The sequence below is a fragment of the Hydra vulgaris genome, chromosome 12, assembly GCF_038396675.1.
Source record: "Hydra vulgaris chromosome 12, alternate assembly HydraT2T_AEP".
NCBI classification, from domain to species: domain Eukaryota; kingdom Metazoa; phylum Cnidaria; class Hydrozoa; order Anthoathecata; family Hydridae; genus Hydra; species Hydra vulgaris.
Genome location: NC_088931.1, coordinates 72,266,847 through 72,279,341, shown reverse-complemented (window position 1 = coordinate 72,279,341; position 12,495 = coordinate 72,266,847). Strand labels below are relative to the sequence as shown.

The following is a 12,495-nucleotide window of genomic DNA, read 5'->3' as shown; positions in this document are numbered from 1 at the left end:
GCAGCCGTGGTGCTAAGGTTAGAGCGTTTGCTTTAGAAACAAGAGATTTCAAAACGAGCTCTGGGCGTATTTCGCGCTATTGGGAAGGAAAGAGGCGTGAACTTCCTATATAAATGCTTTTCCGCGGTGATGTGACAAGACCGTTGGGTCTTCTTTAGCCATTTAAAACAAAAATTAAAAAAAAAATGTTTGTATGAACCTCTATTTTGAAGACATAAGTTCCTTAAACTGTTTTACAACATTCTGGAAAAAATTCTTGAGTAATGGCCATCACTCAACACTAAAAATTTATTATACCTATCTGATGTTTTTTTCCGGAGAAGGTAGAGAAACAATAGCTTCACCTTTTTTTACTTGAATTGGAATAATAACTAAGATTAACATCAAAGTTATTCAAATCTTCTACAATATATAGGAGTATCATCATTGAATACGATATATTATCTATTGGTGCATACTTATTAACATTGAAAAAAATATCTTGTTAAATTTTTGATCAGCTCATTTGTTACACATTCTGTAGCCATCATTTTAACCACCAAAGTGCCACAACCACCACAACCAACAAAGTAACTAGGGATTTTGATCTTGAAGTTCTTTAAATTTCTTAATTTTTTTAAAAATTAGCCAATAGAATGCTCCCCTATCTCCTCTTTAGTTTTGTCTGATGTTTTCATCACTAACATTGTAAACTGAAAAAATATATACTAATCATTACATTATTCAGTTTTTTTGCTGTTTAAGCCTTAAAAATAAAATTTAAAAATAAAAATTAAAACCCGTCACAAGATTTCATCTAAAAACTCCATCAAATCATTTATGATTTTTTGATAAACATTTTTTATTTCAATTTGAAATAAAAGTTTTTGAAATTCAAAAAATTTTATTCATATTTGCCACCAGTATGAACAAACAAAAATTTGGAGTTGTTTTTTTAATACATATATATGTACTAAAACAAAAGTAACCATTCTAAAATAACAGATTAATGGTATCAGGGATTATTTTTTTTCCGGGTGTTTCCGGAATTCCGGATATTTTAATAACTTTTAGTTTTTCCGGATATCCAAACGTTTACTATACATACAAATTTAGGTGCATATTTGTGCAATATGTTTGTTTTTTTGGATTTTTTATTCATCACTCATACAAAAATTTGAAAGTTTGAATAAAAAACTGGACATAACTCAGTCAAAAGTAAAATCAAGAGGAAAATAAGGGGAAAAATTTTTTTGGCATATCGTAGTCACCTTAAAGGATTTACTGAGACTATTATGGAAACTTATTTATCGCAAGCCAAATTCTAACTACGGCAATATCATAAAACAAATCTTAGAAATACTATCTGGTACAATCAGATACTTCCATAAAAAAATGAACAAATGCAGTGCTTGCAAAAAATTTTGTAATTTAAATTGATTGCAAATATTAATTCGTTTTTTCCATTTTATTCCCTAAAGTTAGACACGATACAAGGTATTGCCAAAAGAGACCAATTAAATGTACAAACCAGGATTTAACAAATCCAACCAAATGCTGAATATCTACAATGTAAGATATAATTTAATACAATGTAAGATATAATTTAAAGATATAAATAAATGGGTCGCATGATATCTTATCATTTAATGTTACTCTTCAAAATATTCATTTTTGGAAATATCATAAAAAATAGGACCTTATCTCTTTTTTTAATGGGAGTCTGAAATTACATTGAAAAAGCTAAACCTAACTCAATGGTCTGGTAGAATTCAATCATTAAAAGTTGTTAAAGTTCGATTTATAGATATTTTATAGGCTTTGACGCAAAAAAATCCTTAAAGAAGCACTTTAAATAAAGAAAAAATTTGTGACATTTGATTTTGTTTTTATTTGTGCTTTTTTATTTAAGGCAATGTGCAAGGTTAATTGACTTGCAGGAAGCTAATAAAGTTTTAAAACACGTTCGAGAAAAGAAAATTTACATTAGGAATTCATATGAACAAATCACATTAGAAACAGAAGAACTGGCTCAAAACTTTCAAGGAAGGACATCGAAGCTAACTTTTAATCAAAATTGCAATCAAAGTTGAAAGCGATATTTTAATGAATTGGCTTTAGATCATCGGTTTCAAAACAGATTAGGCCTGAAACCGGTGAGAACAATTGTTTAAAATAATATTTTTTTATTATGTATGAGCCAAAATCAGTGTACACATTGAACAACATTTTTCAGGAAAGCAAATAGTGAGAAACCTTTTTTGTTTTTCAGAACCTTTTTAGAAAATATTAGAAAGTTCTCTCTTATTTTTTTGGAAATCAGTTTCATAGTTGAATACAGACTTAACTTCAAAAATGTCAAATTGCCAATTTTCAGATTTACTCCGTACTAAGTACAGTTGCTTAGAAAGAGAGCTTTCAGAAATTTACACAGCTCTAATGTTATTCTTTGCCCTACCAACAACTGTTGCTAGCACTGAAAGATCTTTTAGCAAATTGAAAATAATAAAGGACTATAAAAGAAATTTTATTGGTCAGAAGAGATTAAAAGAACTAGCGATACTTTAGATGATAGCGATACTAGCTTTGGACAAAAAGAGGCAGCACAAAAGAACCTTAAAGATTTAATATGCAGTTTTTGTGAGATTCATTATTTCTCCGTTTGAGAGTATGTTATAAAATCTTTTATATTTAGCATTGGATATGGTATACCTTTTCTTTATTTACTAAACTTTACTTTTTTTATATTTTTTACAAATATATATTTTTTGAAGCAAAATTTTTGTATTATTCTCATAAAATTATTGGGAAAATATTTTAGTCGGGGGCCCTTGCGTTGTTTTTGCCTCAGGGCCCAAAAATCCTGGCCATTGTTTGTAATCATAATGACTGAATTTTTTAGAAATACTTTTAAGATTAGAGCTCTTTCTTTATTGCGGTAATATTGATTTTACATTCACAATTAACTTTTCTAGATATTGAGTTGTACTTTCTACGGCATTATTTATACTTTCATTACATTGATTTTGTACATTTTACGGCATTACTATTGTTACGTTTTATATATGTATACATTTATTATATTTTTATATATGTTTAGTTTATTTTTCCAAATAAAAATATATACAATGTTCTTATATATAAGAAAATAAATGGCTGGAGCATGCGAAAGGCATAAAGTAGCCTTATCACAAAGCCCCATTTTAATAAGAGCATTTTACAAATCCGTGACCTATAACAATTTTGCAAAAATGGCAATTGAAGGAAGCTAAAGCTTTTGATAAAGTTTGAAATGCTGGTCTTCTCCATAAGCTTTATTCATACGGTGTATCTAGTAACATTTTTAAGATTATTAAATCTTTCTTTTCCAATCGTAGTATAAAAGTTGTCTTCGATAGCCAACACTCTTCTTCATATTCTGTAACTTCAGGGGTTTATCAAGGTTCAATCCTTGGCCCTATACTCTTTTTAATTTACATTAACAATCTTCCTGATATTCTCACATCTAAGGTGGCATTGTTCGCTGATGATACTACCATTTATTCTTGTCATGATTAGTAAGTAACACTCTCTGATTGCTTGGAGGAGGCATTTGAGCTTAAAAAGGATCTCACTTCTGCTACAGCATGGGGCTCACAGTGGCTGGTAAACTTTAATTCAGATAAAACCCAATTTTATTCAGCCAATTGGTATTGCAATAACTTAGATATTCCTATATTTATGAACAGTAATGTACTCAATGAGTCATCTACCCTTCATCTTCTAGGATTAACACTTACTTTCCGATCTTTCTCGGAAACAATAATTCAAATTTGTTACAAAATTAGCATCTGCTAAGGTTGCATCTCTTTATCGAGCTCGACACTTTCTTACTACAGATTCTATTCTCTATTTCTATAAACCTCAAATCCGGCCTTGTATGGAATACTGTTGCCACATCTGGGGCGGATCTTTTAATGATGCCCTTTCTCTTTTAGACAAGGTGCAAAAACACATTGTAAACATAGTTGGACCTGCTCTTGCAGATAACCTCTAACCATTATCACAACGTCGTAATGTTGCTTCTCTTTTCTACAAATACTATAATGGGCACTACTCTGAAGAGCTAGCGTCTCTTGTGCCATCTACTAAAATTCATTCTCGTGTTACTCATCATTCAGTTAGGTCTCATCCTTTTTCTGTAACTGTTCCTAAATGCTCCATAATCTTTTATTCCTCTGATTTTTTTCTACCATTACTTTCAAGTTTTATTTTAAACAAAAATGAAACTTGAAAGTAATGGTAGCTGCCAACAACATGGAAGAACGTTTTTTGAAGCACAATGAACTATTGCTTAATGCTATCATAAGTTTACCCACCTGTATAATAAAAAGGCCTGGTCGACCATCAAATGATTTCGAGGTGTTGAGTTCGCCAAGCAAGAGAGTAGAACAAAAGCTTTGAGAGACCAAACATCTTCTAAACAACTAGCATATGCTGCCTAAATGAGTTAGCGTGATGCAGGACATTTTGACGCGTCTAGAATATTAAAAGATATTAGCTATTCACCGGAAAAGGAAAAAAAAAATATTGAGAAAACTTTAATTCCATTCAGATGAATGTTATAAAAAAACACACACCATCGAAGGCATTATTGATTTTTGTGGAAGCCGATATGACAAGGAGACGGTATGAAATAATTCATGCAGCCAACAAAAATGTTTATCCATGTTATTCGCTTTTGAAAGAATCAAAAAAACAATTTATCCACCACAAGAGTCAATGACAGTTTCTAGACCACATTCTAGACCACACATCTAGACGCTTGTGTGAATATTTAGATGAAGTTTTGGAAACCTTAAACAAAGAAGAAAGAAGCAATTTAGAGATGTTATCAAAATGGGGTTGTGATGGCTCATAGCAGCAAACATTTAAACAAAAGTTCCAAAATAGTACAGATAGTGACTCTAACATTTTTCCAAGTTCATTTGTACCTCTACGGCTTATATGCCATATTGGTCGCCAGAAGATTATTTGGCAAACCCAGTGCCCTCTTCTACAAGATATTGTTGCCCAATACGAGTTCGTTTTATCAATAAAACTAAAGATATAACAAATGAAGAAATCTGCTATGTAGAAGATCCAGTAAAAAACTAAAAAAAAACTGAAACACCGAAGTTTTTTGGTGGTTTTATATGTACTACTGTGATCAAAAAGTAAGGTGAATTTTTTTATAAAATGAAAAATCTTTATTTATTCTTCCAAATCTGTATCGTCCCCCTCAAAATAATCCCCCCCGGCCCCAATGCACTTTTGCCAACGTTTTTTCCAGTCTTTGAAGCATGCCGAAAAGTCCTCGGTAGAGATAGCCTTCAATGCGCGTGCCGATTCACGTTGGATCTCTTCAATGGACTCAAAACGATTTCCCCGGAGTGGTCTCTTGAGCTTTGGGAACAGCCAGAAGTCACACGGTGCTAAGTCGGGCGAATACGGTGGTTGTGGAGCAACATGGGTAGAGTTTTTGGCGAAAAACTCACGAAGAACCAGTGCTGTGTGCGAAGGCGCATTATCGTGGTGCAAAATCCAAGAGTTATTGGCCCATAATTCCGGTCTCTTTTTGCGAATAGCTTTAAGCAAACGTCGCATAACGCTTAAATAATATTCCTTGTTGACAGTTTGGCCAGTTGGAAGAAATTCGTAGTGCACGACACCACAATAATCAAAGAAAACAGTCAACATGACCTTGATTTTTGAGCAACTTTGACGTGGTTGCTTCGGTCTCGGCTCGCCTTTTTCACGGTATTCACTCGATTGGTCGGTTGTTTCAGGGTTGTATGCGTAGACCCAAATCTCATCGCCAGTAATAATTTGTTTGTAGACGTCTTGATAGTCAGAAAGCATTGCTTCACACGTTTTAACGCGACGCTCTTTTTCAAAGAAATTGAGAAATTTCGGCACCAAACGTGATTTGAGTCTTCTGAGGCCCAAATGATCCTTCAAAATCGCTTGCACCAACCCAAATGATATTCCAACCATGTCAACAAGGTCTCGAATGGTTAACCGACGATTTGCAAGCACCAATTCTTTGATTTTGTTGATGTGGCGATCATCAATCGAAGTCGATGGTCGTCGGGAGCGTTCCAAGTCATCAACACGTTCTCGGCCTTCTTTGAAGTCTTTGTACCATTTGTAAACATTTTTTTGAGACATAGTCTCTTCACCGAAGGCCTTTTGCAACATTCGATACGTTTCAGCAGCAGAAATATCATTCCGCAAACAAAATTTAATAGCACTTCTTTGCTCAACAAAATTAGACATCGTGAAAATCGCCGAATGCACTTTTGGTACTTCAGAAACAAGCGTAAACAAAAAAAAATAATTATGAGTTTGACATGTAATTTGGCGCAAATGTTAATGACATTCCTACCAACTTAAAAATAAAAAAGATTGGACGATTCGAATAAGGCGGCAAGTTTAAATTAAAAATTCACCTTACTTTTTGATCACAGTAGTATAAAGCATACCTTGGCATTTACAATGGTTGATGCAAAAGTATGCAATGCTGCAACCAACACGATATCTACAATGAGGTGCCATATATGTGAACTAACGTCAAAAGACATTAATAATTTAACCATTAAAAATATAGTTAATTCAGATGCCCTTAAATTTGGTTTATCGATATTACATGCAAGGATTAGATTTTTTGAATCTTTATTACATTTAACATACCACATTCCATAAAAAAATGGCAAGGGAGAACATAAATGATAAAATAATATATAATAATATTGTGGCCGAAACAAAAAAAAACGTACAAGACAAATTCAATGAGAAAATAGGGCTGTTGGTGGATATTCCAACTGCAGGTTTCGGGAATACTTATGATGGAAATACATCAAGAAGATTTTTCTCAGATCCTCAAACCTCGTCCTGCATTACAGGAGGTAACATTAGATTTATTAAAAATTGTAGTATCATTTTGGAAACCTCGTCAACTAGATAAAAAATAGATGTCAAAAAATTTGAATAGTTGGCTGAAAATTGACAGCAGAACTTCAGGATGAAATTTATAGATAGTACCCAACGACTCCTACAATCCACAAGATATTAAAACATGGTGCCATAATAATTGACCAAGCTATATTGCCTATTGGTCAATTATTGGAAGAGGCGGCTGAGGCTCGAAACAAGCACTTCTGTGATTAGAGACAGAATTTCTCAAGGAAATTTTCAAGAGAAATTTATAATAGGGTTATCCTAAACAGACTTCTGTTAAGTTCCGATCCTTTGTTGAGCAATGCCAGAAAGAGGCTCAAGAATAAAAGAAATTCTATTTCCAGTGAGGCTTTAGAGTTTTTTGCTACCAGAAACATTGAACGAACAACAACAATATGAAGAGTAGGCATCTAGCAAAAATGAATCAGACTAATGTTTACTTTTTATCGTTTTTTAAGTATATCTTTTTATTTCCTATTTTTTTCACCTTTATAGTAGAGTTTATTTCCTCTTTAAAGTATGTGTATTTGTATATTTTTTTTTGTCTAAATTGTTTGTATTTGCATCACTTCTTTTAAACATTTTTACTCTTAAGGTATTTAATGTTTTAATTGAAGTTTAACACTTTATATTGTTGTTTAGTTTGTTTTTTTTTAATTCTTTTTGTATGGTTTATATGCAAAAGTGTGTTTTGGGTAAAAAAAAACCTACCCAATTATTTTAAATATTATGATTTCAAACTGCTTTTTATTGTCCCAGCAAGCATTTCAACGTTGATTCAACGTTGATAACGCGTTGATTTATTGACGTTGATTTTAGCGTTGAAATGGAAACAAAATATCGACGTTGAAATACCAACATTGATTCAACGTCAATAAATTAACGTTGTACTGACGTTGATTTACAAACGTTGATTTGGAAACAAGAAATCGACGTTGAAATATCAACATTGATTCAACGTCAATAAATGAACATTGAACTGATGTTGATTTATAAACGTTGATTTAAGCGTTGATTTAGAAACAAGAAATTGACGTTCAAATATCTACATCGATTCAACGTCAAAAAAGCAACGTTGAAATATAACACTTTAAAAAATTTACTAAAATGTATTTGTTAAAATTTTTTACAAAGGCGATAATTTATTTTTCTTTTTCGAAACTACTTCCGCTTTCATTTGACTCAACGTCACCGTCTACTACGAATTCATCTTGATTTTTTTCTTTATCACTTTCGTGAACTTCATCGTCTATTTTGTGTTTGTCAGATTTCCGTTTACCTCCATTCAAACGATAAGGTGCATACTTTAGGCAAGAGGCTATAAATGATCTAGTTTCTTTGTCTGTTGCCTTAGCCTCACAGCGCTTCATCGATTCTAAGAAATAAATGCAAAAACATTCAAATTTGGTCAAGTGAATAAAATTGTATAGAAAGGAGGAAAGAATATCTTCAATTTACATTATTTCATAAGAATACATGAAGTTTACAATTTTAATGTAAACTGATATAATTTAATTTTTGAGTTTTTATATCTATTTTTTGTGAATTCAACTAAATTTATTTATTTTCAACAGGCAGCCATTAAAAAGAAATATAATTATATAAAAATATATAGATCAACATCTTTTCCATTTTCAACACTTAAAATTAAAATTATAGCTATCAATTATTGCTTTGTAAACATTTAACCCTTCCATAGGTAATTTCATGAAAAATAACTTACAAACTTTTTGAAAACTCTTTTGTCAGCTCCAAGTTTTCTATCAAACTCATATAAAGCGCCTATCATCAAATTGTATTAATCATCATCATCTATATCATCAAATTGTATTAATATATCTCCTTCATCATCTTGGATTCTGGTTCCATTGTGTCTAACTTTTTAGATATTTCGCTTATTTGCAAAGTTATTTGGGCCAACCTCCATAATACTATATGTTGAAATCCTGAGTTTGAAAACAGAAAGTACTTTATAAATATAACTATATATATATATATATATATATATATATATATATATATATATATATATATATATATATATATATATATATATATATATATATATATATATATATATATATATATATATAATATATACAATATTAAATGATATACTTGAATGAATATGTTGCATACAAAACAACAGCAAGTTGAAGGACAGCTGAAACTCACAAATGATTTGGTAAAGAAACCTACCATTATCTTTAATTATTAAATATTCACTGTATATGACAAAAAGTCAGCCATGCTATACATACAGTCTACATGCTAACTGTTTTAGAAAAAAAATAATTCTACTCCACTTCAGATACTCCTGGTAACATTACAGTCACATGACATATTTACAGTTAATCTTATAACTTATACAAAATTCCATATAATCTTAGATTACGAGTTGTAATATATATATATATATATATACAGATTATTAGTTTATTAACTAAATATACAAGTTATTGTTACTATATTGGTGTAATTCTATTTAAATTTTCTAGATTATCAAGTTGCAATAGTTTGTTATTTTTAAAACACATGTTATTGGACTTCTAGTATTCACGTCTAGCTTACATTACACCAGTTTTAATGACTTTCAACCAATTTTATACTAACAACTCATACCATTAAGACATTCTATTACAGTAGACACACACAAGAACACTTCATTGACTGTCTACATTACATACACATCTATAAGACTCAAAACAGTTCACAACTCTTTGTATGCAAGTTGTACTGAGCCACACTAAGTGTCCTCTGCTCCCAGTGTCAATTTAGAAGTCTGTGGCAATCGCCCTGACAGGATACTCTGAGAATAGTCCTTTTGGGATAATGGGATACCTTAACAGGATACCCTGGTGTAGACCCAGAGTGGAACTTTTTTAGGGATGCGGTCTCAGGCAAAAGCTATATCGATAATGTATGTTTACCACCCTAATAATACAGACCAAACAAATAATCCTGCTCCATCACTGATACTGTCTACAAATCGCACTTACGCTGGACACTAACGACAATTTAATAGGACAACGGTAAATGACTCTTTTACGTATCTCGACTGTTGTTTATTATTATTGTTTGTTTTTACAACATTTTACTTATTACTTTTTTAGTATTTTTCTACTTTGAGGCTCTTTGTTTTCCACTGGACATCTGTCCTTTTGTACTTTTATCTCACTCTGCTAAACTCTTTTTAACTTATTATTCATTCCTAAGATGTTCACTGCTCGGTGCAGCTTCACTAAAATGCATTGCATATACAACATAATAATGTTTGTCAGGAGTTTTGATTCCATTTTGTAATAAAATTGATAATTCGTTTACAAAATCAAACATAAAGCTCTCTTCAGAGGAAGGTTTGCTATTGCCACAGAAAATAGCTACAGCAAATGGTTGAAAATGAGCAAAGTATGGACCATAAAGCGACTGAAGTACTTTTAAATAATGGTATCCCATTAACTTTCACAACTAATTCAATTTTCTCCAGATCTGGAAATTTACTTAAATGTTTTAAAATATTAGTTTCCAAACCATAATAAATGTAATCGCCAACACACTTATTCTGCAGAGGAATGTTACATGGAGTTTTCAATAATATCCTTACGTCTTTTGGAAGCTCTGCATGGCCATTGTTTCTCAAAATAAAAAAAAGTTAATTCAATGCAGAATGCAAAGTTTTGGTTTACAACAACCCATTCTGGTAATTTTTCACATAGATTTCCATTTATTGTTTTGTCTATGTCATCTATAATGTCTGATTCTGATTCTTGTGTCTTGAATCATAGAAACATATATATCTATACGTTTCCATGATTCAAGACACAAGAATCAGAATCAGAACTACCCAAGTCAAAATTGGAATCTGAGTCAAAATCTGTTTCTTCGACACCTTTAACTTCTTCCTCAATTGATTCTTCTGAAACAACTCTATAACTGAAACAATTATTTGTTGTTTATTTATTTTTGTTGTATTATCTGTCTCAGTAAATAAATCAATTACTATCTCCATTGTGTAATCTGTGATGACATAGCAACTGAATACTTTTATTTCTATAAATAAATATATTATTATCAGGTTAGCCAGGAATATATTTTATATAGCGTTTTTGCAATATTGGGAATAAAATTGTTATTGTTCTACTAAATATTAGGATTTTTTTTATAAAATTGTAATATATATATATATATATATATATATATATATATATATATATATATATATATATATATATATATATATATATATATATATAAATATAAGTAAAAATTTTATTCAACAGTGCTCGATGAATGATTTCAGAGCTATATAAGTTTGTATGCGAGATTAAATAAAAATAACTACATATTTTTTTTAAACCTTAAAGTTGTAAGCAGAGTCTTAAATGTATAAATTTGTAAATTTGTAAATTACAAATGTATAGTGTCAGCCCCAAACAAAAGTATATATTGGACTATCAGAAGGAGAATGGAAAAAGAGATGGGCAAACCACAAAACTCATTCGTAAACAGAAAACTACAAAATTCAACCTCCCTTTCCAAATACAAATGGAACATAAAAGAAAACCTTAAAATAACACCCAGTTTACTTTTGTAACTAATTAACTACACAAAAACAAAAAAATGTATTTTTGTAATTGAAGCTGTGTAAAACAATGTTTCGTAAGAAAAAGAGAATTCTTTTCAATAATCATTACTAATAATATTAAAACCAGAATAAAAAACGAAAATTATAAACTAAAAAATCTTTAATTATTACCCATAAATGATAAATACATATGTAATATTGTAAATATTACCACTTTCAAATAAAATATAATTAAGAATAGCACATTTCTGTGAGCGATTGGCCATCTTTATTTTAAATAAGAAGTCTTATTTGTTTCGATATCAAAACGAAAATAAAAAGACATGTTGATTTAACGTTGATTAAATCATAGTCATAAGAATACATAGTCTGGAAACACGGACCGTTTCCATTGTTTTTCGATTTTAACTTGAAAACTGCACAACGACCCGGCAAACCTGCACAAGTTTAAAAAAAGGCATTATTTAACAGCGATTTCGAGATAAATAGTGATTTGGAATGTTTGTTTGACGTGGTTGAAGGAGGATTTTTGAACAATGACATTAACTTAATTACAGATATAGATTCTATTGTTTCTGATATTGATATTTATAGAGATAATGTCGAACAGCATGCATGCATTCAGTGTCCCAAAGTTTACAAGACAATTAGAGGTTTAAAGAGACACATTGCATCGAAGCATATTTTAGAGAGTTTTGAAATAGATTCTTCCAAAATGTATAATACGGAGAACTTGTCTAATACATTGTCACCACTAAAGCTGAAAAGCATAGTTGAAGAATGTGCAAGTTTATTGCAAATGGACACGTGTCTGCCATTTGATATAAGAAAACAGTTCTCATGCGAGAAATTTAGTTATTCATTAGATGATGCTGAAAATCTTTGTTGCAAAAGTTAAAACCAATAATAGAACAATTTAAAGGCAATAGTGATTTATTTTATCAAGATTATTA

The 12,495-nt window shown here is 30.8% G+C and overlaps 1 long non-coding RNA gene across 1 annotated transcript; it reads right to left on the bottom strand.

Annotated features, from left to right (window-relative positions):
- Positions 1 to 8,052: 8,052 nt before the first annotated feature.
- LOC136088484 (uncharacterized) lies at positions 8,053 to 11,934 on the bottom strand. Its single transcript, XR_010642204.1, has 3 exons — positions 11,714 to 11,934; positions 8,681 to 8,903; positions 8,053 to 8,332 (listed from the first exon to the last, which is right to left on the bottom strand). It is a non-coding gene; the product is annotated as an uncharacterized LOC136088484 (long non-coding RNA).
- Between the last annotated feature and the right edge of the window lie 561 nt (positions 11,935 to 12,495).